Source organism: Monodelphis domestica, chromosome 1, assembly GCF_027887165.1.
Source record: "Monodelphis domestica isolate mMonDom1 chromosome 1, mMonDom1.pri, whole genome shotgun sequence".
Lineage (NCBI taxonomy): Eukaryota > Metazoa > Chordata > Mammalia > Didelphimorphia > Didelphidae > Monodelphis > Monodelphis domestica.
This window is the reverse complement of record NC_077227.1, coordinates 351,717,002-351,725,422: the sequence shown is the minus strand read 5'-3', so window position 1 is coordinate 351,725,422 and position 8,421 is coordinate 351,717,002. Positions and strand designations below refer to the sequence as shown.

At 38.7% G+C, this 8,421-nt stretch overlaps 1 protein-coding gene across 2 annotated transcripts in view; it reads left to right on the top strand.

The window, feature by feature from the left end:
* The first annotated feature begins 2,671 nt into the window (after positions 1–2,671).
* Positions 2,672–8,421, top strand: part of TNIP1 (TNFAIP3 interacting protein 1) — a 57,348-nt gene continuing 51,598 nt past the window's right edge. Inside the window, exon 1 of one of the 2 annotated variants that reach the window (XM_056811482.1) lies at positions 2,672–2,864. The gene's annotated coding sequence lies outside the window, so the exon portion shown is untranslated. The remainder of the gene's footprint in view (positions 2,865–8,421) is intronic. The other variant, XM_056811483.1, reaches the window with a different exon arrangement.

Genomic DNA, 8,421 nt, shown 5'->3' with positions numbered 1-8,421 from the left:
GAAAGAAAGAAAGAAAGAAAGAAAGAAAGAAAGAAAGAGAGAAAGAAAGAAAGAGAGAGAGAGAGAGAGAAAGAGAGAAAGAGAGAAAGAAAGAAAGAAAGAAAAAAAGAAAGAAAGAAAGAAAGAAAGAAAGAAAGAAAGAAAGAAAGAAAGAAAGAAAGAAAGAAAGAAAGAAAGAAAGAAAGAAAGAAAGAAAGAAAGAAAGAAAGAAAGAAAGAAAGAAAGAAAGAAAAAAGAAAAAAGAGAAAGAAAGAAAGGACGGAAGGAAAAAGGAAGGAAGGAAGGAAGGAAGGAAGGAAGGAAGGAAGGAAGAAAGGAAGGAAGGAAGGAAGGAAGGAAGGAAGGAAGGAAGGAAGGAAGGAAGGAAGGAAGGAAGGAAGGAAGAAAAAGAAAGTAAGGAAGAAAGAGAGGGAGGGAGGAAGAAAGAGAAATAGTTCTTGTCTTCAAGTAATTTACATTCTATGGAAGAATCCAGCATGTACACAGAGAAGTAAATAAAAATTATATGAAAAAAAAAGCGTAATTTTTAAAGTGAGGGCTGTAACAATTTGGGAGAATCAAGAAAAGCTTAATTTAGAAGGAGGGCTTGGATTTGTGCTCTGAAGGAACCTAGGAATTCTATGACCTGCCCCTTCTTGTGTTTCTATCTAATTTTCCCTGCTACACAGGGGGCTGTCTATTACTTTGTTCTTTATTTTTTATTGTCATGCAAAACAGACTTCCATATTGGTCATCTTTGTAAGAGCAAAGTCATACATAACCAAAACCCCAAAATAAAACCAAAGCTACACTGATGTGAAAGATGACTCCAGCAGTTCTTTCTCTGCTTTGCTCTTTATAGAAATGGCAAGTGAAAAAAGGTAAAGGAAATGAGACCTGTTCTAAATTGTAGATTTTTTTAAAGCAATTAAAATAGGTTGATTTTTTTTTTAATGGAGGTTGGAGGTGACCACCTTTCCAAAGGCACTGAGGCAGGAGATGAGATGTATCAACTGGAACAGACTGCATAGGAAGGGGGAAGTCATTAAATGAGTGGAATGCTAGGAAAGGAACTAGTATAAATTTTAGCTTGTAGGGGACTTTAAAAGCCAGGTTTGAGATTTTATATTTTATCCCAGTGGCCAATGGAGCCAGTGGTCATTTTTTTTTTAAACTAGGGGAGTGGTGGGACAGCTGGGTGGCTCAGAGGATAGAGAGCCAGGCCTAGAGACAAGAGGTTCTGGGTTCAAATGTGGCCTCAGATACTGCCTAGCTGTGTGATCCTAGGCAAGTAAGTCACTTACCTCCAATTGCTTAGCCCTTACCTCTCTAATACCTTGGAACCAATACTTAATATGGAATCCATAACAGAAGGTAACAATTAAAAACGAAAACAAAACCCCCCAAATTAGGGGAGTGGTATGGTAAAATTTAAAAGTATCAATTCTGCAACTATGTGAAAGATAGATTGGAAAAGGGAGAGATTAGAAACTGAGAGACCAGGACTATTTTATTGCCAGAGCTAAGAGTAATAGAGTTTAGGAAAAAGAAGAGAGGTTATATGGGTGGAAAGGATTAATAAGAAAGATATTTTAGGACTGACCAATATTGCCACTGGTTAAATAACAGTGGTTTAAGGTAAAGAAGAGTCAAAGTTATCTACCCTCCCCTGATGTGCCTTGTTTTTGCTTGAATGTTTTCTTTTGTTACAAGGAATGTTTCAGCTGGGAGGTATATGAAGGGAAAATGAAGACTGCAAAAACAGAAGGAAATAATAAAACTTTGAAAACGAATGGATGTAAATAAAATTTCACTTAAAATCGAACAGGAAGAGTCAAGGATGGCAGTAGGATTGGTAATCTGGGTGCCTGGAATGACAAGAGAGCTCACAACAGAAACAGGGAAGTTCAGAGGAAGGATGGGGGTCTGTTAGGTCTATTCAAACCGGTCTTCAGTCACTTACTAGCTGGGTGACCATCAGGCAAGTTTTTGCATATTGTCCCCGCTATTATAATATATGTTTTATAATTACTTGACTAACTGACAAATGTTAGGACCCTGTTTTTGTCTTATTTTGTATCTACAGAATTTAATAAATACTTGTTGACTGATTGAATGACAAAATCTCTATGGTGTCCTGAGAGGGAGTATTTATATACATATATACATATAGCAATATTTATTTACATATCACTTTAAAGTTTGCAAAGCACTTTACCTGTATCAGTTCAAATGATCTTAATGATCACCAAGTAGATGCTATTATTATCCCCGTTTTACAGATGAGTAAACTGAGGCACACAGTTGCGTGACTCGCCCAGGGTGAATTGTAGATCCGAATTTAGATGTTCCTGACTCCAAATCCTTCACTTACGCTATCCTCTGTATCACCTAGATGCCTGTCTATAAATAAATGTAAATTTATTATTTTAGGGGTATATCTGTGTAGCTTCTGTGTCCTGGAGCCTGTGTGCGTGCGCGTGACAGGGGTTCCATCAAGCTCCAGGCCTAGGGCACGAGGACTACTCCGGGATAAACCTCAATCTGATTCCAAACCGCTACAAGAAGATAGTCTAGGCTCAGCTGCCCAATCCCTCCCCCTTCCCCCTTCCAGTGTTTATCCCCTCGCTAGCCCCGCCCCAATCCGCCCCCATACTTGGAGTCCCATAGGACTGATTTCCTGTCAATCATTAGGGACTTTCCCAGAGGTGGGGCCGTGGCGCGAGGCCTCCTCACTTCCTCCTTCTCCCGCCCTCCCCTCAGCGCTCTGCCCCGCCCCCACCCAACCCCGCCCCCATTCGAAGGAAGTGAAGACTGATCCCCCTGAGTCAGAGCGGATCCGAGCTAGCTAGGTTGCGGACCTCCACAGGGTGGGCTCGGTTCGGGTAAGAGCGGGCCTGGCCGCGGCCTCGAGGCCTGTCCTGTCTTTCTGATGGGACAACTCTGGCTGGCCGAGCTGGATAGGGGGAGGGGTAGTGAGGGGGTGAATGGGGGTGGCCTGGGCTCACTGGGTTTGGAGAGAGAGGGGGAAGGGGAAATGTGTTTTAGGGTTTGTGCTTGAGTGTGTACGTGTGTATGCAGGCAGGTTCACACATTAAAGGAGACATGTTTACATAGGTATGTGTAGAAACATATATACTGAGTGTCGAAGAAGTCTTAGGGTAGTAGAAGCTATTAAAGCCTCCAACACACGTATATCGTGAAGATCTATCTAAATAGACCTCCCATATAGAATTCTCTTTTTGTATTTATAGACGGACAAACTGTTTAGATGTCTTAGGGCAATTATAGGCTATGAAAGCTTTAAAGCTATGCTATGTATATTCTATCCCATCAATCCCTCTATCTCTCCTATAGTTAATCTTCTATATTTATAGACACAGTGTCCCAAAATTCTTAGTGCATTTATACGTTATGAAATCTTAACTCTATGCATGTACATCACACACATCTGTGATATACATATAGAGTTAGTATCTCAAAGCTTATAAAGCCTTACTGCAGTTATAGTAAAGCTTAAAACTACACACATATCTGATTCTCTATGTTTATAGATATGACATTGTGTGTCAATATAGAGGATTATATATAATATACGTTTACATATCATTGATTGTTTGTCTCCCCAATTACACTTGTGCAACATGTATATAGGAGTATACATGTTTTGAAGGTGTTTGAAATTATGGATTCATGGGAGTAGGTATATTAAGCAGGATTATACATAAGGGGGGGTAACTTTATGTAAACATACAAATAATTGTCTACCCAATAGAAGATTTCATGTACATAATATATGGGACTGTGTGATACAAACTTGTATAAATGTATATATGTACATGTAAACATGCATTCATAAAGTAGATATGTGTGGGGATAGCTGTTTTATGTGTACATGTATGTATGTAAATAGAATATACTGTATACATTCAGATATATATATACATGAGTAATTATGCCTATCCAGTAGGTAATTACATCTGTAAAATGTGTGTGTACAATGTGAGTAGATATACTGATAAGATGTGAGGTAACTTTATCTAATAGAAGATTACATATATATAGTATGTATGGGAGGGTGTATACACATATGTGAGTGGATTTAGTGATAAGGTATGGGATAAATTATTTAATATTTGTATCTGCCCAAGATAATTTTACATGCATAGTGTATGTATATGGAAGAATGTATATATGTATTATATACATATGAGTGAATATACCCTGGGATAATTAGATGTCTATCCAATAGACTATTACATGTATACAGTGTATATGTACACATGTGAGTAAAGTGTAGGATAAGCTTATTTACTATATGTATCTCCCCAATATATGATTACATCTGTACAGTGTGAATATGAGAGTGTATATGTATATGCATATGCACATGTGATTGGGTGTACTAATAATATGTTAAATAACTGCTTATTATATGTATTTAAACAATGAAAGATTACATGTGTAGAGTATATATATTTATATATACATGTGAACCATGTACTCAGAGGTATGGACTAAACTTTACTAAGAATATAAGAAATATTGTATAGGAGTATACAATATGTATATGGGAGGGGAGAACAGGATATAGTACAGAAACTATGTAAGGGATTTTGAATCTTGTGTAAGAGTTTACATGTACATCAGCATGTGTTATGTGAGAAGGCATATGCTGAGTTCTGCATATGGGAGTCAGTATAGGAGATTTTGAGTGTTTTTGGTTTATTGTACACTTAGTTGTGTGGATATATTTAGGTGATGATGTATGTTTATGAGTATATAACAGGAAATTTCCTGCAAATAGTGTGTGTAGATGTATAGTGTATATATATAAAAATAGAGTATGTGTATGTGTGTATATGTGAAACTATGTATATGTATATATATATAGAAGGGGAGAACAACTCCCTTATGTGTGTATTTTAAATGATTAACATTTATGAAGCACCTTAAGGTTTATAAAGCACTACACTGTATTCTCTCATTTACAATAGATATATCTGTGTACTCACATGGATACCTAGGAATGTGTCTATGAGAAGGGAGGGTGAGCTTGTAGAAGGGAATAGGAGAGTAATCAGTTTTTTTCTGTCTGCTGGAACATGTGAGAAGGTGTGATTTAGAAAGTTGGGGAAGTTGGCAGGCAGCTGCCTAGGGAGAAGCACTTCACTGTGAGCCTTAGGTGGATGTGGATGTCTATGTGGATTTGCTATTGGTCTAGATTTAATAATAGTAATAGCTTGTCTTTTATATAGCACTTTGATGTTGACAAAATGCTTTATAAAAATATCTTATTTGATTCTCACAACAGCCCTGGGAGGAGGGTGCTATTGTTATTCTTACTTTACAGATTGAGGAAACTGAGGCAGATAGTGGTTAAGTGACTTGCTGGGGTGGGGGTGGGGTCACACAGCTGGGGAGTGTCTTAGGCAAAATGCCTAATGGATTCTATCTTAGGCCCTCTTCTCTTTCTGTACACTCAGTGTTTCCATCAGCTCCTATGGGTTCTATTATCTTTTATATGTAGAAATATATAGCCCCATTCTGAACTTATTCTTTCACTGGATGTCCTGGAGGTGTATGAACAGATGTCTCTCATCTTAACTCCCTTATTTCTTTTAAATTTACCACTCTTCTTTAGTCACCATGATTTGAAAGCTCAGGATCATCCTTGATTCTTCTCTTTCCTTTATCTCTTATATTGAATTAATTTCCAAGTGTTGTTAGTTCTGCTTCTCAAATATCTCAGTATATATCTTCTCTTCACACCCACTTTTCCCCTCTTCAGGCCCAAATCACCTCTCTCCTGGACTAGACTCTTAATCGATCTTCCCTCTCATCTTCCAAACACCTGCAAAATTGATACTCCTAAAGCAGAAGTCTGTGTCAGTCCCTTACTTAGAAACCTCTAATAAGTCCCTTTTTACTTATGAATTAAAGCCCTTCACCATAGGCTACTACCTTTCCAGTCTTCATTGCATATTTTTCTGGTTCAAGTACTCTTTGTACCCCTCCCATTGGCCAACCTGGACAAGACATTCCATTTTCTGTGCCTTTACATAGGCTACTACCCCCATCTCTGGGATAATTTTCTTCCTCAACTCTAACTCTTGGAATCTCTCTGGCTTCTTTCAAGGATCAACTCAGATTCTTTCTTCTATAACTATGTTGAATCTATGGCACTTGTGCTGGAAGGGGCTGCTCCCTTCCCCCTCTTCACACACACCTGAGATCATTTCTCACATTACCCACCCCTCTGCCCAGCAGCCAAATGGGAGCACTTCCTCCCTCCCATTCATGCCTGGGGTAAGGTGAGGAGGGGCTTACATACCTCATGAGGGTTGCAGTTTGGGCACTCAGCCTCTAAAAGGTTCATCATTACTGTCCTTTAAGAAGCTTGTCCTGATTTCCTTAGCTGTCAGGGCCCTCCCTTCATAAATTACTTGGATTATTTTGCCTATTTTTTGTATTTTCTTTTTGTATGCATTATTTTCTCCTAATAAAACATAATCCCCTTGAAGTTAAGGATGGTTTTTTGCCTTGGTATTTCCAAGTACACTTAACAAATGTTGAATGAATGAAGGTCTATCCCTCATTCTGGATTCTAGGAATATGAGACAGACAGGTAGCAATGGTCTTACTAGCTTTGTGATTCTGGGCAAATCATTTAACTGCTGGCTGGTTCAGTTTCCTCAGGTGTAAAATGGTGATAAGAATAACACCTACCTCACAGGGTTGTAGTGGAGATAAAAGAAGATTAATCAATTAATCAATAAACATTTATTAAGTATCTAATATGTGCCAGGTACCATGCTAAGTGCTGGGGATACAAAAAGAAGCAAAAGATAATTCTTGCTTATAAGCTAATGGGAAGAAAAAACACGAAAACAAATACATACAAAGCAAGCTATATATAGGATAACTAGGAAATGATTAACAAAGGGAAGATAATAGAATAAAGAACATTGGGGAAAGCTTTCCAGTAAGAGAAAGGATTTTTCCTTGGGACTTATAGGAATCCAAAAAATTCAGTAGGTGGAGCAGAGGAGGAAGATAGCTAGATAAAATACAGTATAATATTTATGAAGCATTTTGTAAATACTAGTTTGTGAATAATAAAAGAATAAATAGTACTGCCTTTTCAAAGGAGGAGGAGATTACTTTGGGCTGAAGTTCTCAGAAAATCTTTCCTGAATGAGTTAGACCTTGAAGGTTAGAAATGTAGCTGGTGAAATTGAAGAGACAAGGTCAAGGTTCCTTCTTGGGATATTAAGAAGACCAGTGTCACTAGAATGTGGGATAAATTGAGGAGAATTATGGCAGATCCAAGGTTGTTGTTGGGCTTACATGCCAAGATTTAAAAAAAATTTTTTTTTAATTTAAAACCCTTACCTTCCGTCTTGGAGTCAATACTATGTATTGGCTCCAAGGCAGAAGCGTGGTAAGGGCTAGGCAATGGGGGTTAAGTGACTTACCTGCCAGGGTCACACAGCTGGGAAGTGTCTGAGGCCAGATTTGAACCTAGGACCTCCCATCTCTAGACCTGGTTCTCAATCCACTGAGCTACCCAGCTGCCCCCACATGCCAAGATTTTATTCTAGAAGTAATGAGGAACTATCACAGGTTTTTTGAGCAGGGGAAGGGCATAATGAAAAGACATGATCCCTCCTCCCCCTTTTAAAATGCTTACTTTCTGTCTTAAAATCAATACTATGCATTGGTTCCTAGGTAGAAGAGTGGTAAGGACTAGGCCATGGGAGTAAAGTGACTCACACTGCTAGGAAGTGCCTGAGGACAGATTGGTGCCCAGGTCCTCCTGTCTATGAACCTGGCTTTCAATCACTGAGCCACCTTGCTGTCCCCTCCCTCTCTCTTGATAGTGGTCCCCCTAAATAGTCCCACTGACATATTGTTTCTTTGTGTGTTGTACTTTACAGTTTCTCTCCCTTCTCATTTTTTGCATATTCATACTTGCTTTCTAAATTATAGCTTTTTCAACTGATCTCTTCTGCCCTTTCCAATTTGAATCTCTACTCTGTTCCTCTCTCTTGCAAAAGAGAGTATGGTATGTTTCATGGAAACCTCTGTTTTCCCCCACCCCGCCTCCATCCCCTCTGGGGACTCATTCTTACCACTACTTCCTCTAGGTTCTCATGTATTTCTGCAAATGTGATTGGGGGGGGGGGGGAAGGTAGGGGTAGTGGAGGGGGAGAGGCTGGGAGTGTGTGTGTAGAGGAGTATTACAGGAGTATGGAGACCTTTCAACCACCTTCTTTATTTTTATATTTTCTGCTTTGAAGGGAGAATAGTATGAGGCATTGAATATGTGTATTAGGGCAGATATTGCTATATTCTTATGATGTAATATTGGGCAGATGGTCTCATTTTTTTTAGTACTCAGTTATACTAACTCTTTGAGTGCTTTAAAAAAATCTTGGT